The sequence below is a fragment of the Rattus norvegicus genome, chromosome 7, assembly GCF_036323735.1.
Source record: "Rattus norvegicus strain BN/NHsdMcwi chromosome 7, GRCr8, whole genome shotgun sequence".
Taxonomy (NCBI): domain Eukaryota; kingdom Metazoa; phylum Chordata; class Mammalia; order Rodentia; family Muridae; genus Rattus; species Rattus norvegicus.
Genome location: NC_086025.1, coordinates 48430688 through 48456403, shown reverse-complemented (window position 1 = coordinate 48456403; position 25716 = coordinate 48430688). Strand labels below are relative to the sequence as shown.

Sequence of the window (25716 nt, the reverse complement as noted above, 5' to 3'; positions counted from 1 at the left end):
CACAGATGTACAGACCCTTTGTTCACGTGATGTGGCTGCAAATAGAATCTGAACATATTCCAAATGCACAGCTGTCGAATTCATAAAAAGTAGCAAAATGACATCAAGTGGAAGTGTAGACTTCTCCTTGGACAGTTACTGTTGTTTGAAGGGGGAAAATATTCAGTTATTGTTTTATTTTTTCAGTGCTAATATTTGACAAGAACTGTGCACTTTGGTTTTATGCATAGAAGTCCCTGTTGGGTTCAGTGATAAAATGCTGACTCTGCAATTGTTAGGAGTTAAGATTATTAGACCCAAAGAAAAGCTTTTAAAAACTTGTTTTTCCAGTCACTATCATGAAGTTCATTAATGTTTTGTAACCCATGCTGGCAGCCCATACCTTCCATACTCCTGCCTCAGCCCTCCAGGTGAAGTCTGTGACCATAGCCATGTGCCACCACACTTAGGTAATACATGATGGATTGACCGGCATGCTCTATTGTAAAGGAGTTGAAACCCCAGACAGCAGTTAAACACATCTTAGCTCTAATCCTGCTCCTTCTGCTTGCTTGTTACGTCACCTCACCCAGACTTCCTTCTCAAATGTAAAATCAAGGTGTCTTTTCTACTTAAGTACCTACTTCACATGGCTTAAGACACCGTAGGCCTTGTTGGTAAGACAACAGAAAACAAGCTAGAATGGAGCTAGAAATAGCCTCCCAGCTATGAACTTTCCTAGGGCATAAATGTGCTATGCAAGCGACTGGAGAGAGTAGTCGTCAGTCTCTTACTCAGCCATGGACTCTGTGTGTTACACTACTGACCAGCCAAGGAGAGTGTGCCCCCTGGAGCAACAGTGGCACGGTTGTTTGGAGTGTAACAAATCACTTTTTGATTAGATTAGAGGGAGGCCTACTCTGGAGAAGGGGATTGATGCTACTGTAATCCAAGTCAAAAGCCCCCAGGCTGGGGAGATCATAAGCAAGTGAAGGGACTGCTATTGCTTTGCTAAATGGATATAATGCACCTATCAGGTCGCCATATGTATGTATACATTCATGTAAGTGTATACACGCATACGCATAGGTACACATACACATATACATATACCCACAGACACACAGACACAGACACAGACACACACACACACACACACACACACACACACACACACACACACACGACAGAGATCAGTATCCTTAAACTCTCAGCTGCTGCAATTACCGGCATAAGACTGGCACAAGAGGGGTTGGGGATTTAGCTCAGTGGTAGAGCGCTTGCCTAGCAAGCGCAAGGCCCTGGGTTCGGTCCCCAGCTCCGGGGGGGGGGGGGGGGGGGGAAGACTGGCACAAGATTGGGCCTATTATCAGTCTGCCATGGAAAGGGGCGGGCCTTATGAGTCCCCGCCCCTCTTTGAGGATTCATAGACAGTTAACTGCTGCAGGGAGAAGGAGAGATGTTTTTTCTTCAGGGGGGTAGCCACTGTTAAGTTGCGGTGCTCGTGTAAGTAATCTTAACTAATCCCATTCACTCACCATAAAATAAAAAGACATGGAAGCAGAAAGGGGAGTGGCCGGGAAAGAGGCAGGGAGGATCAGTGGGCGGGAGGGAGCTAAGAGAGGGTGTTTGTGGTAACTATAATCAAAGTATGTATATACGTATGAAATGTCATGATGAAATCAATGATTATGAATAATTATGTGCTAATTTGAAAAAAACCAAACTACTGTGTAGTGTGCAAGGCAAAGACTCTCAAATTGTGTATGGTGGCGCACACCTGTCATCCCAGAATGCCAGAGGAAGAGATCCAAAAATCTTCAACGAAATCCCACAAACTGACCCCAACAGTGCATAAGGAGGAGGAGGATTATTATAAGCAAGTGTTGGGTTCGTGTGAGAATCTCAGCGTGTGAAAATCAGACACCGTGGTAACCCACATCAGCAGACCTCCAGAGTGTTCCAGTGAGCAGCTAAAGCCTGCCTGGCAAACTCCATCAAGATAAAAATCCCCGGATCCAGGAGAGATAGAAGGAAATGACCTCAGTATGCTAGAGGTGACATATGAAAAGCCCACCTGAACTAGGCCAGCAAGCAAGGTCAGGACCATCCTGGATTGTGCAGCAAACCCCTCACTCAAAAACAAAGAAGTGGGATGGATGGCTAGACGGCTCAGTGGGTAGGGAGCTTGCCGCAGAAGCCTGACGATATCAACCTCTGTCCCGGAACCCACGTAAAAGGAGAGCTAACTCCAACTCCACAAGGTTGGCCTCTGATCTTCACACAGTACACGGTGGTGCACAAAGTTATAATGAATGAGTGAGTGGGTGAATGAATGAATGAATGAACGAAATGGAGGGCGAGGAGAAGGAAGATTAAGAAGAGAATGAATGAATGAACGAATGAACAAATGAATGAATGAAACAAGGTACTAGCAAATGGGCATGCGTTCCTCTTTGATGGATTTGAAGAGTTAATATTTTTAAAATATCTACCCCACATAAACTGATCTATGAATCAATGCCTTCCATATCAAGGACAAAAAGAGACCTCTCAAAGAGAATGGGTGGAAAGGGGGGAGGGGGAACCAAGAGAGAGAAGGAGGAGAGGATGGGGAGGTGTTAAGTTCAGACACAACGTCAGAAGAATAAAGATCTGGCCAACAGTTTTTATTTCTTCCTTCCTCCCTGGCTCACTCCCTCCCCGTCCCTTGTCCTCTTTGTCTGGTACTGAGAATTGAACCTAGGACTTAATGAATGAATAGTAAGTGAATGCCTACTACGGAATATATCCCCAGGCGTCATTGTTGGAGTTTTTGTTTGACCTTATAAACATCCCACATGTTATCCCAGTGCATATGCAATGCCAACACATTATCCCAAGGTTTAAGAAACATTCGGAACAGCAAACAGATCAGAAAGGAAAACAAAACCATAATGCTTAACACACCATGTTGGAATGTAGGGTTTGAAATGTTCGTCTTCTGTTATACTACATTCTGTTATCGTAGGCCTGGGTTTTACATTTTCTGTATCCCATTTTTTGGAACGATATTTTGTACATAATATGTACTCGGTATTTGTCAGTGATTTATTGTTGAACGCTTCTTGGAGATTAATGTCTTTTGAGTAAAAATTAGGGCAGAGAAGTCGGGAAAGATTGTCGCTAGGAAATGGTAGCATGTAACTTCTCTAGATATTTAAATCTTTTACAATATCTAGATAGCCATCTGTGCATGCCTCACTAGGCAAGCATTCTACCTATAGACCCAGTAGTAGTTAAATTCTCGAGTAGGAATTGGAGAAGTGACTCAGCAGGTAAGAGCGTTTATTGCTTTTGCAGAGGACCTGGGTTTGAGTCCTAGTATGCACGTGTTGGCTCACAACCATTTGTAACTTCAGTTCCAGAACTCTTTCTGACCTCTGTGGGTACTTCATGCATGTGCTGTACAGTCATGTAAGCAAAGACACCCATACACATAAAAATAAGATAAATTCTTAAGTTTTATATGTCGTAAAAAATCTATCTTATATACAGTAAAAACATAATCAGAACATAAAAGAAAGTTCAAAAATATTACAATTATTTCAGCATGTTGGGGATGCTGTAAAAAATATTATCCATTTGGGTTGGGTGATTGAATAGGTTTGGTGACAGAAATTTATTTCTGATAGCTCTGAAAGCTGGGAGGTCCAAGGTCAAGTCAGATTTCACAGGACCTACTTCCTCATCAACAGCTGTCTTCCCATGGGGAGTTGGGGGTGTCTCTTGGGCCTCTTTTATGAGGGTGCCACTGTCATCTATGAGGGCTCTGGCTACATCACGCAGTCACCTCCCAAAGGCATACGTCCTAATGCCAATCGCCATTTTGGAGTGTGTGAGGATTTCAACATATGATTGGGGAGACACAAACTTATCATAACAGCAATGGTTCATCCATTGACACTGATGTCACAGCAAGCCACCGCTCTCCCTCACAGCTCCCGTACCTAGCTCCTCAAATAGAAGGGTTTCAATCAATAATTAGGGAGGAAGGTAAGACCCAGCCCCTTTCTGTTGTCTGTTTTGATTTTTCCTATCCATAATAAATTGTGTTTTTCTGTGTTTCTCATTACACATAATAAAAATATCTGGGCCTAGTCTTGGCCTCTAATATTAATCCCAAGATGTGAGGATGCGAGATATGAGAAACGCCACCAACCCAAATCATCATGGTCAAATCAATTAAAACAATTAAAGCAAGCTTTTTAATTCTTGCACATGGGCTGCCTCCCCCTAAGGCAGAGTTTAAGAGGTCAGACCTTATCTCCCCCATTGGATGTGGGGAAAATTAGGGTTTTTTAATAGCTCAAGGGTAGGGGTTTCCAATTGGGGGATTCGGTAGGCAAATAGGCAAGGTTACAGAAACAGAGCATAAGAAGGTGGTCATAACAATGGGTGGTCATAACAGCCTCCTGAAGCAAAGGCAGGGCTACCATTTCCTGGAACAGACAGTACAGAATCATTTGTAGTTACGGTTACAAGTGGGCCATGACCCAATTGTTCAGAAACAGAGATTTAATCATAAACAGGAATAAACCTAATTTGTCTTTATTATGAGATGGCTCTAAGCCCAAGATGGAGACAGGCAGGTTCACCACTAAGGTAACCTCAGATCTGACTTCTTTCTGCTCTTGACATCAACTGTGAGACAAGCTGCCCCTGCACAAATCTATGTGACATCTGTTGAGCTGATAAGAACCTCCCCCTTTCTTTCTTCTTTCTTTCTTTCCTTCTTTCTTTCCTTCTTTCTTTTTTTCTTTTCTTCTTTCCTCCTCATCTCTTCCTCCTCTCTTCCTCCTCCTCTTCCTCATCTCCCCCCTTCCTCCTCCTCCTCCTGGCCTGGAATTTGCTTTTGCTATGTAGCCTAGGCTGGAACTCACAGTAATCCTCCTGCTTACGCTCCCAGAATACTAGGATCAAAGGCATACACCACCACACCCAACTCCCATTTGCTCTTCATGGTGTTTGTTTTGTTTTGTTTTGTTTTTAATGGTTGTAGTTGTACACTGAGTTCACGTTGTTCAAAAGGCCTTATCAGTTAAAGTAGTAAGGTCTTCTGTCTTGGTTTCGTTTTCTGCTTTTATGATTTTGTTGTGGTTGTGACTGTTTTGTTGTTGATGATGTTATGGATTAAATACCATAGTCTTGCACGTGCTAGGCCACCCTTTACCACTGAGCTATAGATCCAGCCCAGTATTTTTCCTTTCATCCTCCTCTTCCTCCTGCTTCTCCTCTTCTCCTGCTTCTCTGCCTCTTCTTTCCCTACCTCATACCTTCCCATTTGAACTCAGATTACAGACAAGACACATGGCAACAGTTATTATCGCTGTGGCTGTGGCTGTGTGTGTGTGTGTGTGTGTGTGTACACAAGCGATATACATGTGTGAATACACGTATGCCACAGTGCTTGGGTGGAGGTCAGAGGACAACGTTGTGGACTTGATTCTCTCTTTTCACCTTTACTTGGGTTCTGGGAAATTAGGTTTTCAGGCCTGAGTAGCAAGTGCTTTATCTGCTAAGCTGCCTGGTGGATCCCATTCTCACTTTTTGAAATAGGATTATTATCCACTGGGCCATCTCCCCAGCCTCCTGAGCCCCCTGAAAATGTTTTCCTTTACCGAGAATTAAACCCAAGGCCTTCTTCATGATAAATCAGCACTCTACCACTTAGCTAACATCACAAGACCTTCCTCCTTTTTCTTTCTTTTTTTTTTTTCTATTTTTTTTTTTCGGAGCTGGGGACCAAACCCAGGGCCTTGCGCTTGCTAGGCAATCGCTCTACCACTGAGCCAAGTCCCCAACCCCCCTTTTTCTTTTTTTAAATTTTATTTTGAAACAGGATCTTGCTAAGTTGCCCAGGCTGGCCTTGAGTGTGGCAATCCTCTCACCTCAGCCTTCCAAGCAGATGGCATTACAAGTTTTCCTAGAACCCTGTATGTAAACCAGGCTCTGTGAGCCACAGAGCTCCACCTCCATTTGCCTTCTGAAAGCTGGGATTCCAAGGATGAGCCACCGTGCATGCAGCTAGAGCTCCGTCTTTCCGGGAATCCTCTGCCGAGGAAGGGAAGCAAAGAAGAGAAGAAAGACTTTGGGAACTCGTGTTGGTCTTCTCCTGTCTCATCTGGAAAGTAACATGCGTCAATTCTTGTTTGTTTGGGTTTTTTGGGGGGCGGGATAGAGTGGGGGACGTGTGTTTTTGTTTGTTTTTGATTTTTCAAGTAGCACACCATGTAGTACCTGGAACACCCATGAAGCTGAGAAAGACCATCATGAACTCTTGATCCCCCTGCCTCTGACCTCCTAGATGCTGGGCTCACTGGATAGACACTCTACCTGGCTGATACATGTCAGTTCCACGACATTTCACCTAGAAGCTAAGCCACATAGCTCTATCAGGAACACTAAAAGAGGCCAGCCCACTGCTGGGCCACCAGGGGAAGAGCAGAAAGTCCTACTTAACAAAGCTCAACATGCCTCAAGCAGCTGCTGTCCTCTTTGTACAAGACGAGGAAGTGGAGCATTACATCAAAGCCAGATAACTCATCCAAGGTTGCATACCGGGGGAGCTGGGGAGGCAGGGGGTGAAGCTGTATGATCACCAGAGCTTGTACTTAATCCTCATCCACAAGCACCACAGCGGAAGCCTGGCTGAACCCAGAAACCTCCAGGGATACTTAGTTCAATAATATAAATTCAGTTCATTGTGTGTGTGTGTGTGTGTGTGTGTGTGTGTGTGTGTGTGTGTGTGTGTGTGTGTGACAGAGAGACAGAGACAGACAGACAGACAGACAGAGACAGAGACAGAGACAGAGAATGGAAGAATGAGGATGAATGTGTGCATGTGGAAGTCAGGACCTTAGGTCTCACCTTTCACCATATCAGCCCCAGGGATTGAACTTAAGGCACACATCTTGGCAGCAAGCACTGTACCTCATGGAGCCATCTTGCCAGCCTCAAACTCAGTTCAAAAGCCAGCGTACACTTGCTGGGCATTCTTTGTTCTCTAACTGCACTTAAACCTAGATTGGGCTTGGCCATTCTAACCACGGAAAATCATTTTCAGTTTTGCAACTGTGATACAAACAAGTAAAGACAACTGGGATGATTAATTTTGTATACCAAATTGGCTAGGTCATGTTGCCCAGATCTGTGGTTAAACATTGTTCAGGATGTTTCGGTGATGGCTTTTTTTTAGAAGAGATTAACATTTAAATGAGCGGACTTTGGGTAAAGCAGGTTACTCTTCATAATAGGACTGGACGTCATCCAACTGGCTGAACGCCTTATTACATCAAAGACTGACCTCCCCAGAGCAAGAAGAAATTCTGTTAGGACCCTTTGACTCAAACTGAAACTCTTCCACAGGTCACCACAGTCAGGTATGCCAGTTCTTTAAAGCAAACATTAATCTCTAAACATCTACACTTATACATTTTATTAGTTTGGTTTCTGTGGAAAGACTTAAGAATTAGTCTCTGGTGCTTAGGTGGCCCCACACACCTTTAATCCCAGCACTTGGTAGACAGATACAGGTGGGATCTCTGAGTTTGAGGTCAGTCTGGTCTGCACCCGGGGCTACACAGAGAAACCCTGTGTTAAAAACAAATGAACAAACAGGTCAATAACAAAAAACAAAAACCCCACCACCACCAACAACAAAAATTTAGTCTCTGTATTATAAAAGTCAAAGTAGTAGGTAGAGTTGTGGAACAACGTCTCCAAGGCCATGGCGTAAACTCATAGCAACCACGGTTACCTACGTAAGACCTGCACGTGACTGACCCATGAGAGAAGAGGAGCTTACAAGTTCCCATCCCCCACCCCACCCCAGGGGTCAATAGGTAGTTAATGGTTGCTAAGACAGAACTATTCTCTTCCATGGTGTCCCCACTAGAAAGGTGCCCACACTACTGTAAACATACCCTCACCAGTGCCCCTGTAAGCAACACTTAAACTCACTGGGCAGTGGGGGAAAGACACTTGAAAGCTGAGAGAAGACAAGCGGAGCAGAGGAGGGAGATGAGTGGGCGTAGTGGGAGGGAGGGCGGGAGAAAGGGTGGTAGGTCAGATATGATCAAATCGCCGCATTATGGACGTGTACGAAAACATCAAAATGAAACTCATTGCTGTGTGTGATGAATATATGTTAATAAGGACACAAAATAGCCTCCTCAAGGAGGTTAGGAAATGATTCAGATACTTCCTTTTTTTCCCTAAGATTTATTTTTACAAGCCGTCATGAGCCTCCCCACTCCTCGTGGGTGCGGGAGCTGAACTTCAGTCTTCTCTAAACGCACCAAGTCCTGTTCACCTTGGAGACATCTCTCTAGCTCTGAAGCAAATTCAATAGTTTTTTATTAGGTAGAGATAAATTGAATATACCTTAAGTTGTGAGTATATTTAATATACCTAACCTTCTGGTCGTTATTACTTGGCAGTGTATGGAAAGTTTTTGTTACTTACCCCACAGTCGCCGTGTGTGCACCACCAGCCAGGACTGTGTTACGTATCACGGGCTCAGCAAAAGATCAACACTCAAAACCTGAGGCATGGGGTTGTTCTGTTTCTGTGGTGCTGTGGATTAAGGCCAGAGCCTCCTACATGCTAGCACAGTATGGTTCCCTTTCATACCAGAAAGAAGTATGACGTCACACTGCTTGCAGCAATAGCATCCCTCCTTTCTTTCTTTCTTTCTTTCTTTCTTTCCTTCTTTCTTTCTTTCTTTCTTTCTCTCTCTCTCTCTCTCTCTCTCTCAATTTCTCTCTTTCTCTCTCCTTCCCTCCCTCTCTCCTTTCCTCCCTCCCTCTCTCCTTCCCTCCCTCCTTTCCTCCCTCTCTCTCTCCTTCTTCTTTCTCCTCCTCCTCCTCCTTCTTGTTTTTTATTTTGTTTTTTTAAACAGAGTTTTTCTGTATATCCCTACCTGTCCTGAAACTCACTCTATAGGCCAGGCTGGCTTTGAACTTACAAAGATCTGCCTGCCCCTGCCTCCCAAGTGTTGGGGTTAAAAGTATGGGCCACCACTGCCAGGCTAGTCCCATTTTCTTTAACCTTAGAATATGTAGTGAAAAGCAAAACAAGTCTAGAGTACCCTTCAGAAACAAGTCAATCTTTATTATTTTTACAACACAGGAAGTTTAAAAAAACGAATCAATTATAAATACACATAATACTGAAAGCCCAACCCAGGCAGTCTAGTACTGATAGGCCTTAGAGTGTGCTTTTGTAATCTGACTTCTTAGAAGGGAGCTTCATTTACTTTCACAGATCGAACGTGTGAATGTGTGACTATGTCGCCTCCCCAGGAGTTGAGAGTGGGAAGCTCAGCTCCCTGATGGCAGAGGACTTGGCTCCCTGAGTGGGAGGGTCACCTAGAGGACATGGTCACTTCGGGAGAGAAGAAGCTTGACCCCTCTTCTTTAAAGGCTAACCTGCCTTCAACTTGTAACTGAGGCCACACCCAGAGAAAGGCATAGAGCAGATGACATGGGGAGTGCACCTCTGGGTTCCTGAAGGAGTAAGAAGGACCAAGCCAGAGGATGCAGTCCAGTGATGGCTGAGTGGTCACATGACATATAGATTGTATAGTTGTGTATTGGTCAAGCAGCAAAAACTTTAACTTAGCTCTCTTCCCTTTTGTTACAGAAAGTGTCCCCTTTAGTGGCTTTTGAAGGATGAGTAGTGGGATCTTATAATAATCTTAATGGTATAAAGACATAATTTGGTTCCTGGGCCATGTTAGGCTCAAATAAGTAGCAACAAATAGGGAAGAAAAGGAAGAGGAAGAGGAAGAGAAAGAGGAAGAGGAAGAAGAAGAAGAAGAAGAAGAAGAAGAAGAAGAAGAAGAAGAAGAAGAAGAACAACAACAACAACAACAACAACAACAAGAACAAGAAGAACAAGAACAAGAACAAGAAGAACAAGAACAAAGGGGTTGGGGATTTAGCTCAGTGGTAGAGCGCTTGCCTAGGAAGCGCAAGGCCCTGGGTTCGGTTCCCAGCTCTGAAAAAAAGAACCAAAAAAAAAAAAAAAAAAAAAAAAAAAAAAAAAAAAAAAAAACCAAGAACAAGAAGAAGAAGAAGAAACAACAAGCTGAGTTTCTGGATGCCATATCTGGAAATGGGTTGATGAAGTCTTCCTACTGTGTAGTGAGTGGGTACCATAGTAGGACAAGTAACTTGAATCCATTTTCTTCCCATCTCTAAATGTCCTGGACCACATGTAACTATGAGGAAGAGAGCTCTGGCAGGGTCCCATTTGGGCTGCCTGGACCCCGGAAGTGTGCAGAGCATGTGTACACACGCATACATGGGCCATGTGTGTACATGTGTGCATATGCATGTGTGTATGGACTTCGATATCTATGGTGTGTCTCATGCTGGATGATGTTCCACTTTCAGAATTTTTGTGTTTGTGTGTAGAAATGGGTTTAATAACTCACCATGATTCCGATTTGTCTTCTAGTCATTTCTTGAAATTCTTGTTTTTATAATAAAAATAAAATAAAAATAAAAATAAAAGCAAGGTACACACCCGTGAATGAAAACCCAGCCCCAGCAGTCTAGCACAGACGGCCCTTCGAATGTGATTTTATAATCTGTCTGCTTAAGTGTGCTCAATTATTTTCACAGATTCAGAGTGTGAATGCATGAGTAGGTGTTAATTACATTTCAAAGGCTGTCTCGCACAGTGCAATGCCATCAAGCAATCCCAATTTTAATTTTTTTCTTAACACAGGATGCTTTTTTCGAGTATTTAGTTGCCCCCTGCTGGCTATATATTTACAGAATTCCTTTTTTAAAAATCCCTAATAGATTGATTATATGTGATGAGATAGGGGGTTTATGGACGGGAAACTGGGAAAGGGTAATGTAAATAAAACATTGAAATGTAAATAAAATATATCCAATAAAAAGATTTATTATATATAATAAGGCCAAACTTCTGAAGAGACATATTTACCTTCTAAAAATCATGTTATATATATTGAAGGGATGGAAAGATGGCTACTCTTTCCTGAAGACATGGGTTCAATTCCCAGAACCAACGTGGTAACTCACAACCATCTCTAACTCCAGATCTAGGGGATCTGGTGCCCTCTTTTGGCTTCCATGGGGGCATCAGGCAAGGACATGGTGCACAGACATACTTGCAGGCCAAAGAGCAGTAATAAAATAAAAATACATATTAAAAAACAAAAACACAAAGGCTAGGTGCTCACTTTGACAGCACATGTGTTAAAATGGAAACAATAGATTAGCTTGGCCCTTGTACGAAGAATGCATGCAAATCTGAGGAGCATGTCTTATTTTTATAGTACACATCACTTTATTGTAATGAGTAAAAATATCGCAAGTAAAAATATCACACAGCAGGGGTTGGGGATTTAGCTCAGTGGTAGAGCGCTTGCCTAGGAAGCGCAAGGCCCTGGGTTCGGTCCCCAGCTCCGAAAAAAAGATCAAAAAAAAAAAAATCACACAGCTAGATTAATGAAATCACAAATGCAAATGTCACACAGCTAGATCAGGGCAGCTACTCAAACCAACGGCTGCCCAGACCAAACTCTTTATCTCAGTGAACTTCTGTACAGTTAGGATGGCCACTGGGAAGCAAGGGCTCTTCACCTGGGGTTTTACATGTTCGTGAACAGTTTAGTTACATTTTACATACTCACCCACCACAGAAACAGGAAAACCCAATGACAGAGCTGAGACCAGGAACACAATAGCTTTACATCCTCTCTTATGTGCCCGTCCCTTTCGCCTCACCCAAGGCTGCCCTTTCTTGGTCTCCTTTCTAAATATTCCAGTATCAGTGATTCTCAACCTGGGAATCAAATGAGCCCTTCCCAGGGTCCCAGAAGACCATCAGAAAACACAGATCTTTACATTATGACTCATAACAGTAGCACAATGACAGTTATGAAGTAGCAATGAAATGTTACGGTTGGGAGTCACCACAACATGAGGAGCTGTATTAAAGGGTCACAGCATCAGGAAGGTTGAGAACCACTGTACTATATCCAAACTGACAACACCCCCAACAGACACACACATTATAAGCTAGGATCCATGTTTGAGAGAGAACGTGTTCTTTCGTTCTTTCTTCCTTCCTTCTAGAACTGGGTGACCTCACAACCTCACTTATATAGTCTAAGTGCATTGATTTTCCTGCAGACTGTGTGATTTCCTTTTTCTTTAGAGCTGAATATTGTTCGCGCGCGCACACACACACACACACACACACACACACACACCACCACCACCACCACCACCACCAGATTGATGTTATCCAACCATCAGTTGATAGACATGGAGCTCGGTTCCACCCGCTTTGTTGTAAGTAGAGCAGCAACAAAGCTGGACACACAAAGGGAATTCCCTGAGTGATAATGCCAGGGTCAGAGCAATTCCACCATATGGCACTTATGGTTTTGTGTTGAAGAAACCTCCACATTGATTTCTATAATGGCTGTATAACCTGTGTTCTCACCATCAGTGAGTAAGGGTCCCTCTTTCTCTATGTCTAAAAATGTGTGTGACTATTGTTGTTGTTGATGCTTAGAGACAGGGTCCCACCTACGTCAAGTTGACCCCCAAACTGACTGTGAAGCAGACAGAGGCTGGCCTTGAACTTCTGACCCTCCTTCCTCGACCTTCCAAGTTTAAAGATTATCAGCAAACACTACCGGGCCTGGAAAATTTTTTATTTTTGTTTGACTTGTTTTGAGAGAGAATGTTACTCTGTAGCCCAAGCCTCCCAGGAACTCTCTTAAGTAGCCTAAACTAGTGACAAACTCGCAGCAGTCCTCCTGCCTCAGTCTCCTGACTAGGATTACAAGTCTGATCTGACTCCTCACTTTAGTCAATAATCTTTAAAAAAGCACATTATGATTATGCTGGGGCGTGGTTTAATTTTTTTTTCCCCTAGCACGCAGGAGACAGAGGCATGTGGATCTCTGTGATTTTGAAGATACCCTGATCTACATAGCAAATTTCAGGCCAGGCAAGGCTACAGAGTGAGACAGTGTCTCAAAACAAAACAGAACAGATTATTATGCTGTGTCTGTTGCATCTAACTAATCTTGGACAAGATCTTTAAGGTTTTTCTTTTTCTTGTTTGGATTTATTTATTTTATTTTACCTGTATGAATGTTTGCCTGCATGTGTGTGTACCATGTACACGCCTGGTCTTTAACTTTCCTTACCTTCCCCCCAAAATGAGGTGTGATTGATAGGTTTGGTGTGCACTGTGAAATCATCCCAACAAACAGCACCATGGTGGGCACATTTATCATCCCCCGAAGTGTCTACCTGCCACTTTGGAATTCCTTTATCCTGTCTCTTTTGGGCCTCTCCCACTCTTGAGTACCCACTGATGTGCTGTTTGTATCGGCTGATGAGAATTGAATTTTCTGATAAAAACAAAAAGTAACATTTAAATTCAATAGGTTAAGATTAAGACAAAAGATGGACCTACCCCAGTGGCATAGGCCTATGATCTGAGCTACCAGGGAGACCGGAACACAAGGATCAGAAGTTCAAGGCCAGTCTGGGCTACACAGTAATTGAAATATAAATACTCATTTACATGCTTTCAACACACACGATATATACACACATATATATTGTACATAATATATGTGTATATCTCAGTAATCAGGCTTTCGTAGCCCCCCACCCCCACCCCAAGGCAGCAGTATAATCTGTGGTTAAAAGCTTGAGTTTCTGAGTCATTGGTCATAAGCCTGAATCTTAGCTCTGTCATTTACTAGCTTCGTGACTTGAGGCAAGTTATTCAGCATTCTAACTGGGCTGATAGTTAGTTGCCCTGGGCTTCAGGAAACTAATAATAGTATCTGGTCTCATGAGGATGTTGTGAAATGGTGTGCCAGTGCTTCCTTGAGACTGGACCTGTCACCCGGCCAGTAGTCACCACCTGTCTTCAGCCACTTTGAAGAGCACCGTGTCAAGTCTAAGGAAAGAAAACGAGAGCTCCGATCATGAAGCCAGTGTTAAGCACAAGGGGGGCATTTCTGAAACACTGGTACCACCCATCTGTTTGACATGGTGTCTAGCGGACTCTGACGTGGGTCCTTGTCTTGAGCACCCCAATGGATTTCCTTTCTCACAACCCTTTCCCCAAGCATCATACTCTCTTTTTCTTTGTAATCCCAACTGTTAAATGTAGCACCTTAGCATCCATTCATTTTACCCTGGTGGTCTGATGAATAACTCGGCCAGAGAAAGCCACAGTAACTCAAATACATGAGGGAGAAGCATCGTGGAAACTCAGACGTCTTAGTTAAGGTTTCTGTTGCTCTAATGAAACACCATGACCAAAATCAACTTGGGGAGGAAAGGGTTTATTTTGCTCACAATTCCATATAACAAACCATCATCAAAAGCATTGGGGAAACTCCTTCAGGGTAGGATCCTAGAGGCAGGAGCTGATGCAGAGGCCATGGAAGGTGTTGCTTACTGACTCACTCCTCATGACTTGCTCAGCCTGCTTTCTTACAGAACCCAGGACCACCAGCCTAGGGATTGCACCACCCATAGTGGGTTGGGCCCTGCACCATCAATCACTAATTAAGAAAATGCCCTACTGGTGTGTGAACATCCTCATCTTCTGAAAACATCTTCTCAATTGAAGTTCTTTAGCTTGTGTCAAGTTGACATAAAAATCAGCCAACATAGCAGATAACTGAAGAAAATAGTATTTTTAATGGTAGTATTCTTTTTTGTTGCTGTTGTTGTTGTTACTTTTTTGGGGACACAGTCTCATGTAGCCAACTCTGAACTCATGTAGTTTAAGATCGACCTCCTGCCTCTGCCCGCCATGTGCTGGGATTCTAAGCATCTGTGGTTTGTGATACTCTGTAACAGTTCTCTATACTCACTACGGTTGCTACTCTTTGTTGAATCACCAACAGCTGCCTAGCTGGTGCCAAACTTGATAATGCTCTCTCCCTACAGCGTAAACCACTGGAGTTCTGCCTGCCAATCTAGCTCAACCAAAGTTTAGAGATAGGAACTGGATAGAAACGCAGACTAAATGCTTTCTGTGCAAGCATGAGCAAGATCCTCAGTTCAGATCCCCAGAATCCAAGTAGAAGGACAGAAATCGTGGGGTGTGTGTGTGTGTGTGTGTGTGTGTGTGTGTGTGTGTGTAATCCCATGCTGAGAGACAGAGACAGGAGGATCCCAAAGCCTCCTGGCCAGTCAGCTTAGCCAATCCATGGGCCCTATGTTCAATGACATAATCTTGTCTAAACAAGACGAAGAGCGGTAGAGGAAGATTCCTGATGTCAATCTTTGGCCTCCATAGGTGTGCACACAGGTATGTACACACACACACACACACACACACACACACACACACACACACACCATATGCACACTACTCTAACCTCAGTAGGCTAAATGAATACATAAAGGTCGTAGTAGAAATCACCAAGAATAGGCTGCATGAATAAAGAAGAGAGGAACATTTATTCATTGGTTTCCTTCCTCGATCAGTACATATGACAGACAGCCTCTAAGATAACTGCCAGTGGTCCTTTGTTTGGGGAGACTAAGGTCTTTAAGCCCCACTCCCTGAGTCTGGGTGGGATCTCAGTTGACTGACTAGGACCCAGGTAGTAAGACTTCAGTCCTGTGGTTACATCATGGCACCTGGCCATGGGGTGGACAGTCACATTATGTAAGAATGCATCTCACCAGCAGACTCTCACTTTAACATTGACCTTGGAGAAACATGCTGCTACGCTGTAGCCTGCCTGGGGAGATGGCCACCTGGCAAGGAATTCAGTGCCTAGAAGTTCAGGTCACCCCAGAAACCCTGAAACTGCTATCTCTGTGGCTGTTTTCTTACAGAAATATAACTGAGCCTATTGGTATGTCCTGCTTTGGTTTTTGTTTCTTTGTCTTGAGATAGAATCTCACTCTATAACCCACGGTTACATGCCTTTCCTTTTGCATGAAATGGATCCTTTTTGAATGAATGAATGAGTGTAGAAAATGGTTTCTCTAACCATTTGATCATAAGTATCTGTTTCACTGAGAAAAACTTTGGTATGTATCAGGAAAACATTATACATTTTATCTCAAAGAACTTTTTAAAAAAATATACTCAAAGTTTAAGACAATAAAAGTATTTCATTAAAAAAAAACTTTCTGGCACAATCTTACTATGAATTAGTGATCTTCCCCCAAGAATTGAGAGTATAGGCATGTGCCACCAGGGTGGGTTGCAAAAGTTCTCTCTCTCTCTCTCTCTCTCTCTCTCTCTCTCTCTCTCTCACACACACACACACACACACACACACACACACACACACACACATTATAGAATAAACATCAATGCAGTGAGATACATTATATCCTATGATTATTGTAAAACGTGTTTTGACTTCATAGAGACTTGAAAGGCCTTTGGAGAGTACTGGTGTGGTAGTTTGAACTCCATGTTCCTCAGTATCCATCATTTGAATACTCATCCTCAGTTGGAGGCACTGTCTGGGTGGGATTAGTTGTGGCTTTGCTGGAGGAGGTGTGTCAGTCGGTGGACTTTGAGTTTGCTCTCTCTGCTACCTGCTGCTCCAGTGGCCATGCCCATCTGCTGCCGCACTTGTGACACACTGGTGCTGGACTCATCTCTTTGGAACTGTAACTCCAAACAAACCCTTCCTCCTTGCCTCAGGCATGATGTTTTACCACTGTAGAAAAGTAATAAATAATGCACTTGGATTCTTCAGACTTTTTAGACAAGGTCTCATGTATCCCAGGCTGGCCCTGAATGTAACTCAGGATAACTACTGATCTCCTGGCCTCCACCTCCCAAGTGCCATGTCCAGCTTGTAGATCACTTTTTAAAAGTTAATGTTTGGGGCTGGGGATTTAGCTCAGTGGTAGAGTGCTTGCCTAGCAAACGCAAGGTCCTGGGTTCGGTCCCCAGCTCCGAAAAAAAAAAAAAAAGAAAAGAAAAGAAAAGAAAAAAAAGTTAATGTTTGTATTAGCCATTTGAGAATTTCATATGTGTATGCAACGGATTCTGCAGCTGACTTTCTGGTAACTTTTGCAGAACGTTTTGTTTCTCAGATCCTCTGATCAGGGAAAGTTTTAGGAGATAGTAGTACATTTTTTCCACAAAATGGCCCTCTGGGGAAAAAATGTCTGCAGTTTTATAAATAACTCCAGCTTGGGCCAGCATGATGGTACATCTGGGATAGTGCTTACTCTGCAAGCCTGAAGAACTGCATTTGATCCCTGGAAACCACGTGTTAGAAAGAGAGCACCAACTCCATAAAGTTGTACTCTGACCTCTACATGTGAACATGTGAGTCGTGGCACATGCATACACACACATGCACATGCATACATACACACACACACACACACACACACACACACACACACACACACACACTGTCAGGATTGGCAAGCCCCTTCACTGTGCTGAGTCATCTCACTGTGCCCTTATGATAAAGCTCATTGATTTGATTTTAATCTCGTTATTGTAATCGTCCATGTGAGAAAGGTACCCACAAGCATACGCATGAAGCCTACTAAAGTATAACGAGCCCTTCATTAGCTGGTGACCAAGTCTCATGCCTCAAGGTCTCTTGGTGTGGAAGCTCAGAGGCCCAGTGTTTCTAAAGGGCAAAAAAATCACAAAGACCACAAGTAACACCAACGTTAGATGAGGGGTCATAGTAACCTTGAAGCTTTCACTCTGGGTCAAGCATAATAATTATTTCAGACATAACATGGCAGCTATTTTAACTTATACCTTCTTCAGTAGATTCAGTTTACACTAATTATTTTGACCATCTGGACCATGGTCAAAGTCATAGGAATATCAAATGTGTTGCCAAGGCAGACATGACTGTTGTGGGATAGAGGGCCCAGAACTAAGCAAACTCAAGTGGAATCTGGATAAGATGCCGTTACCTCAGTCACTTCCGTTACACCTTACCCTTCATGACAGGATTTTGGTTTTTGATTATTCTTACATCTGTATATTCATTTGAATTTATCAAAGCCAATTTCTGCAATTATTTTATGTCTTCCTAGAGAAAGAATTGACCTCTAGTCTTAAATGATGGCATTATTTGTACAAATAAAATGAGCTCAAGTTTTAGAAAGCATAATATAAAATAGTAACATTTACAAAAGTTAAAAATATAAGGATATTATGAGACTGGGAGAAGCTCAAGTTCGAGACCAGCCTGGGCTATAGAGTGATAGCCGTTTCAGAAAGCTATGAGGTGTGGGGTTAAGGCCATCTCACAGAAGTGTTAGCCAGAACAGAATGTTGTTTTGTAAAATCCCATTTTGATGGAATTGTGGAAATTCCATTCCAGTAACTGCAGTAGGTTAATTTCTAGAAATGAATTAACTCGTTTTTGTAGATGCTGGACTGCCTTGTGGACCCCAAGTCCTTGCCAGCCAGGGAACATGTTTGTGGATCACCTGACATTCTTTAACTGACTTCTCACCCACTACTCTTAGAAAACTCCATCCAAAATAGAAAATTTTAACCTTCTTTCCTGCACCCTACCCCTCCCCAACTTCTGCCCTAGCTAAGTGGGCAACAGATTACAATTCTTATAAAAAGCCCTCCGAGTCTCTGCCCCCCTGTCAAAGCCCGTAGTGCCCTGAGTCGCTGGTTTAATTGTGTGTCTTCCTTTCCAGCTGGCATTTTGAGGAGATGTTGAATAGTCCTTATTAGACACGCGGTGGGAGCGACTGCAGACAACTGAGCGGATGCCGAGATGATGTGAAACGGACTAGGGCTCTTTGGCATCAATTCAGTTTGATGGGAAAAAAGAGAAAGTCGAAGCAAAAAAGCCAAGGTGGAGTCCTGAACTAGAGTCGTGGCCAGAGAAACGGAGAAGGGCGGGAGCAAGTTTTGAGAGCAACCTCGAAGGTCAGTAGCTGACAAGACGGAAGTGGTAGGTCAAAAATAATTAGTGTTTCAACCATGAGTTACTGGGAGGCAGTCATACCACTAACAGGAATCAGGAAGGCAGAAAGAGGAAGTCTGTGGATTCAGTCCTTGGCCTGCTGGACATTTAAGTGGCTATATTGAAGGAGGAACTATATACAATTTTAATAACATTTATAAGAAGTGTATCCTCACAGACGATAGAAGGTTGAATTTACAAGGCTGGGGACAGAGATGGTAGGAGTCATGAATGTAGTCCGTGGACAGAAGATCTATCTTCCTAGCATGCATGAAGCTCCCTGTCTGGCTGGGTTGGATTTAGTACCACATAAACGAAGCGTGTGGTACAGACTTGTATGTCCCAGCTCTGGGAAGGTAGAGATAGGAAGACCAGAGTTCAAAGTCAACTTGCGAATCTGGGCAGGAGATACTATCTAAAAGAAAAAAAAAAATGTGCTTATTTGGAGTATAAATGCCGAGGTCATAAAAAAGGAAAGCAATATTTTAACTCTAGGTTCTCTCTACTCGAATTTAACAGTGATCTATAGTTATCAAAAGATGGCTCTAATAATGTAAATATTTATCATATGACTCATTTGTGCTAAAATTCAAATATTTCATGTTAATTAATCTTCTTAGTGTTGTTTTAAACCTGGGACAAGCGGCTGATTTACAAACATATTGAAGCAGACCTGACCTCCAGGTTCTCCCAGCATCCCTCAGTCCCTACCTGTTACAGTGTATGGACGGCATACTCCACCCTCTACCCACTCTTCCCTGAACAATCCAGATTGCTCTTCCCTGAACAATCCAGATATTTTTATCACCCACTCTTTGCCCCTTTTTGCTCCTTTTGTACCCTTGGCCTCCTGGCCACTGTACTTGATTCCCCTCTCTCCCTCTCCCTCCCCCTCTGCCCTCATGGTTTGGAGTCATGACTACTCTGGACTCTCCCATGTATCTGTAATACACTTCCTGCTTCCCTAGGAGCAGTTAGCGTCTCTCCTTGCCTTTATTTTTTTATTTTTCTTTTTTCAATCACTTAGCAACTCAGACATCATCTTGATTCTTAGGAGAGAAAGTAGTGAAGAAAAGCCCATTGATAGAGACTGGGAAAAGCAGTCTCTCATCCCCACCAGGAATTTCCCCAAGCATGGAATCCTGAAGTTCTAACCAGGGGTTGTTATAGGTGACCCCCACCCTCTGCACAAATGAGAGTGGCTCAACCAACTCTTCCTCTCTCTAGTCTAAATGGTGAACTCACTGCTTATATAAACTGACAGCATAACCACTGCATTGTCTGGGTATGCAGAGCCCAGTCCAGATGGCCTGGTGTACACTTCCAGGAGGTGAGCTTGAGTTACTGCGCACATAATTTCCACTGGGCAACCTTTACCATGCAAATGGGGGCCATGCAAATCAGAGGCATCCAAATAAGTGCAGTCCTGCTCAATCAGAGTTGGGTCCCGGTCAAAGGGTCAGAGCACAGGGTGCATTTGCTTCAGCTGTATGGTGTTGGGGTATATCGTTCCTCCAAAAACAGTCTGAGATTCCCAGGCCACATTTGTAAAAATCCCTAAGGGGGTTTACCTCCATTTTCTGATCTCTTATTACCCACGTTCCTCCACTGCGTGGGGTGTAGTGACAATTTTGGAATTTTGGTGTCTCTGAAAAACAGAGACATATGCTAAGATTATGTTTACATTTTTTTCTTTTTTTCGGAGCTGGGGACCGAACCCAGGGCCTTGCGTTTGCTAGGCAAGCACTCTATCACTGAGCTAAATCCCCAACCCCTATGTTTACATTTTAATCCAAGGCGTGGGATATGGGGCTGCTTCAGATTGTGCATAGCAGTCGACTGTGATTTGCCTCGTGCTCTCGCAGGGGCATGATTTTGCCACCCACAGGTAGTTTCTGTGATTGTTTGACCTTTGGAATTCTGGGGACTTTTTAGAGGGTATGTAAATGCTAGGGCCTTGAGAGGTGGGGTGGGTTGTTGGTGGGCTGCTATTGGTCAAGGTTTGTTAAGTAATCATGCGCAAACAAGAAACAATAAGGCAAAGAAACTAGATATCCTGATAGAGAAGATCAAAGTTGCCCCGAGAAACTTGACACCCCTAGTCCACAGAAAGTACTTTAACGATAACGTCCCCCCCATTTCTGACCCGTGACTTTATTCAGGGGTCCCCTTCCTCTCTTGTCTAGTGTTAGAGAATTGAAAGGGTGTTAAATGGGTGGAGAGAAGAACCCACAAAGTAGCAAAAAGGCAGCTACGATGGGGTCTGTGCTGGCTCATTTTATGTCAACCTGATGCAAGTTGGAGTCATCTCAGAGGAGAGAACCTCAGCTGAGAAGTTGCATCCATGAGATAGAGCCATAGGAAAACTTGAAGGGCATTTTCTTAATTCCTGGTTGATGTGGAGGAACCCACCTCACATTGGGTGGTGCTGCCCCGGGGCTGGAGATCTTGGATGCGGTGAGAGATCAGGCTGAGCAAGCCACAAGGACCAGGCCAGGAGACAGTGCTCCTCTATGGTCTCTGCATCAACTTGTGCCTCTAGGCTCCTGTCTTGTTCTCTACCATTGGCCTGTGATTCAGGATACGTAAGCCAAATAAATTCTTTCCTCCCCAAGTTGCTTTTGGTTTTGGTGTTTCATCCCAGCAACAGTCATCCTGACTAAGACGGGGCATGAAGAGGTCATCCGACTTCCAGGGTCAACCAGGAAGTGACGGAATGAGATTTGAACAGGGTTCAAGTGGTTTAAAAGTCCCAATTCTCTTTCTCTGTCACTTGGTTTATTTACTTTCCTATCCTATCTTTTCCACAGAATGAAAAGGGAAGAATGTCTGTTGATACAATACTTGATCTTAATTACATGTCTGTGCCCAGGGACTCCTGTGCTACCCTACTAGAAGTAATCTGATCAGGAAAGTCTTGTCCTTGGGAGCTCTCACTGGGAAAACTGCTTTCCCTGTGACTGATAATTCACATACTTCAAGACTAAGAGAGTTATTAACTAAAAAATTTAAATTTAAATTTAAAAACTGCCAGTGAAAATGTACCCTTTAGAAGGAGCAGGCAAAGCCATGCTGCATGCCTTTAATCCCAGCACTCAGGAAGCAGACAGAAACAGTTGTGTCTCTAGGGGTGAATTTGAGCACGGTCTAGTTTACAGAACGGGTTCTAGGCCAGCCAGAGCTGCACAGTGAGACCCAGTTTCAAAAAAGAGAAGGAAAAAAAGATAAGACTGATAAAATACTGGGATAGGGGACGTGACTAAATTTTATTATAGTACTTGTCTGCTCTGCACAAAGCCCTGGGTTTGAACCTCAGCATCAGACAAAATGGTCATTGTGGCGCGCTCCGGCAATCTCAGCCTTGGAAGGCAGAGGCAGGAAGATCAGTAACCTCAAGGTTACCTTATCTTTGTCTTCAAGGCCAACTTACTCTACAGACGGTGTCTCAAATTTGAGCTTAATCCCCAGTGTGGAAAGAGAAATGAGATGAACAGCAGCAAGTACCTTCCCATGGAGCCTGACCAGGAAAGTCTGGCCACTTCCTCAGAAAGGAAGAGGGAGGATGAAGGATCCTGGAGATTAACATTATAGGTAGAAACTCCCGCACAGAGCGAGGACACCTGTGCCGCATGGACCACAGGGCACCCACCAAAGGAGTTCCTGTCCTCTCCTCCTCTTGGGTTCACAGTCTTCCTTTCAGAAGACTTCTTCTTCTTCAACCACTCAGCTGTGATGAGAGGACCCTTAAGTGTAGCGGCTTTGTGTTCTCATGCTAATTATGTTACCCAAAAACCTGTTTGCAGGGTCCTGTTCGTAGAACTAAAGGAAGCCTGTCCCCAGTTGGTTTTTGACTGGTCAATAAAGTTGCCCGCGGCCAAAGGCTAAACGGGAAGACAGAGGCAGGACTTTTAGGATTCCCGGAAAGAGACCAAGGAAGGAGGAAGAGGGGATTCTGCCATGGTGAGGGGTAGGAGATGGACCACACAGGAAAGGTGCAGGAAGGAGAGACAGCCGACCTGTAGGTGCGGGGGGAATCAGTTCCAGGAGGGCTGCCTAGCAGGATCCAAGGCATCAAAGATAAAATAGAGATTTAGTAAGTATTAACTCAGGAATTCAGGAGGGGAGCGTGTTAACCACAGGGAGTTAGGGAGTGGTCCAACCATTGAGCTGTTTAAGGTATTTTAAACTATAAGACTTACGTGTGCGCCTTTCTTTCTGGAACCCAGATCATGGGACGGCAGCGAGAAGTATAGGGCAGATTAACGTAGTACCGCTACAATTAAGAACAGTATTCCCGGGTTGGGGATTTAGCTCAGTGGTAGAGCGCTTGTCTAGCAAGTGCAAGGCCCTGGGTTCGGTCCCCAGCTCCGGGGGCGGGGGGCAGCGGCGGGACCAGCATTCCCTCACTCAGGACACTTTCTGGATAACACAAGTAAACTTTCCTGGTGCAGTAGCTAAGGGTGGTAATGTCAGTCCCTTTGTGTTTAGAATCGCGTGAGAGACACATTGTACCGCAAAGGTTCGTGAGTCGTGCAATTTCACAGTTACCAAAGGACAGGCCAGAGAGAGCCTCAGGCATGAGGCGAACCTTAAGGACCGGCAGGATTGGTATAATTCAGAAACGCTCTGCTGGCCTACCAGATGTGAAGAAAAGCAAAACTGAGGCTGGGAATAAGCTCAGCTGGAGAGCCCTCTCCTAGTGTGCACGAAGAGTAATCCCCTCTACCAGGCTAATTGAAGGCGGTGGCACACAATTGAATCCCAGCACTCAGGAAGAGGAGGCAGGAGGCTCAGCCGGTCAGACTCCGCTCCATAGTGATTTGAGACAATCCCAGGCTACATGAGACCTAGTCTCAACATGTGTGTGCATGTGTGCATGCATGTGCGTGTGTGTGTGTGTGCATGTGCGCGCTAATCACATTGTAATCACATCCTGACAGCCTTCTACCGAACTCTAATTATTTCCCCAAAGTCTCTTCCCAAAATACCACCAAATTGGGGGTTACAGCTTTAGCGTGTGAGTTTGTTGGCAAACAAATATCCAGTCCATGCACTGTTTATCTTAAGGGAGTAAATAGAATAAGCTCTTCTAATTGCCTTCATACAATTCCCTATAAAAAAAATCAACAGAGAAGCCCAGTGCACTCCCATAAGCCCAGCCCATGGGAGTGTGTCAGGAAGATCAGAAGTTCGATACCAGCCTCAGTTACATGGCAAGTTTGAGTCCAGTCTGGGCTGCATGAGATCTCATCCCCAAAAACCAAGCAAGAAAACAAACCCAAACAGCTACAGAGACCCAAGGTGGTATTTGGGTAATCCAGGGTACCTGGAATCAAATTTAAATAGACCTGTATTAGATATAATACCTACACGTCATACCTAATATCTACACTGTATCTGTTTATTCGACAAATGTCTGAAGTCACTATTTTATGCTAGGTATGAAGTCACCGTGTTGACAAGATAGACGCGACTGCTGACCTCATGGGACTGTGCAATCCCTGCGGGGGTGGGGGTGGAGGGCTAACTGGTTTTTTTTTTTTTTTTTTGGTTCTTTTTTTCGGAGCTGGGGACCGAACCCAGGGCCTTGCGCTTCCTAGGTAAGCGCTCTACCACTGAGCTAAATCCCCAACCCGCTAACTGTTAATAATATCAGATTTAATGCATTTTTCTTGGTGTATTAGTCAGGATCCTCTAGAGTCATGGAGCTTATGGAATAATGTCTCTATATATTAAGATAAATTATTGGAGTGACTTCCAGTCTGTAGTCCAAACTAATCCAGCTATGGGCAGCTATGAATGGGAAGCCCAAGGGTCTAGCAGTTGCTCAATCCCACGAGGCCAGTCGTTTCACCTGGTCTTTTGTATAAGCTGGAATCCTGAAGAAGTAGGTTCCAACGGATGTGCTGGCAGGTAAGTGCAAGCAGGTGGAGAAGAGTGAGCCTTCCTTCATCCGGTGTCCTTGCGTAGGCCTCCAGCAGAAGGTGTGGCCCAAATTAACGGTGTGTACCACCAACCTGGACCTTTTCTTTACTTGGAACTTGCTCTGTCCCAGGATGGTCTCAAGCCCAGAGATCTGCTTGCTTCTATCTCTGGGATTAAAGGCCTGTACCTCCTTGCCTGGGCCTAAGTATTTCATAGCCACTGTGTCTCAAAATCTGGATCAAAAGCCTGTGCCTTCCAGCCTCAAGATCTGGATCACAGGTGTGCCCTCCATTTCTGGATTGTGCATTCCAGATGTAGTCACGGTGATGACCAGGAATAGCCACCACATTTGGTAACTTTTTTTTTTTTTTTAGATAGAGTCTCACGTAGTCCAAACTAGCCTTTGAGCTTCCTATGTAAACGAAGATGGCCTCAAATTTATTTACTATCTTTGTCTCCTCCTCCAGGATGCTGGGATTGCAGGTGTGCCAGCCACCATGCCGAGCAGCTTAGGCAGGGGTAGGGATGACACCAGGGCTTCATGGATGTCGGGCAAGCACTGTCCCTGCTGAGTAACGATTTCCCAGCAGCTCTCACTGGCCTGAAACTCACCTCGTAGACCAGCCTGGCCTCAAATCCGTGGCTCTTGGGATTACAGGTGTGAGCCACCATCCTATGTCCAATATTGCACGTGTCCAACCCTGCCTCCTTTGCCACCGAGTGCCATTTCTGACACCATGCACTCTCCCTCCGTTCCATTTGCACAATTATTGAACATTATCACTCTGGCCAGGGAAGGCAAT

The 25716-nt window shown here is 44.1% G+C and overlaps 2 long non-coding RNA genes and 1 pseudogene across 2 annotated transcripts; 2 read left to right on the top strand and 1 right to left on the bottom strand.

Moving 5' to 3' along the window:
• The first annotated feature begins 1427 nt into the window (after window positions 1–1427).
• LOC120093585 (uncharacterized) lies at window positions 1428–24521 on the top strand. The gene is made up of 3 exons (XR_005486924.2): window positions 1428–1485; window positions 7275–7400; window positions 18717–24521. It is a non-coding gene; the product is annotated as an uncharacterized LOC120093585 (long non-coding RNA).
• On the bottom strand, window positions 8239–12182 carry LOC134479684 (uncharacterized). Its single transcript, XR_010053292.1, has 2 exons — window positions 11693–12182; window positions 8239–8353 (listed from the first exon to the last, which is right to left on the bottom strand). It is a non-coding gene; the product is annotated as an uncharacterized LOC134479684 (long non-coding RNA).
• LOC120093925 (U6 spliceosomal RNA) lies at window positions 11232–11331 on the top strand (annotated as a pseudogene).
• Window positions 24522–25716: the final 1195 nt, after the last annotated feature.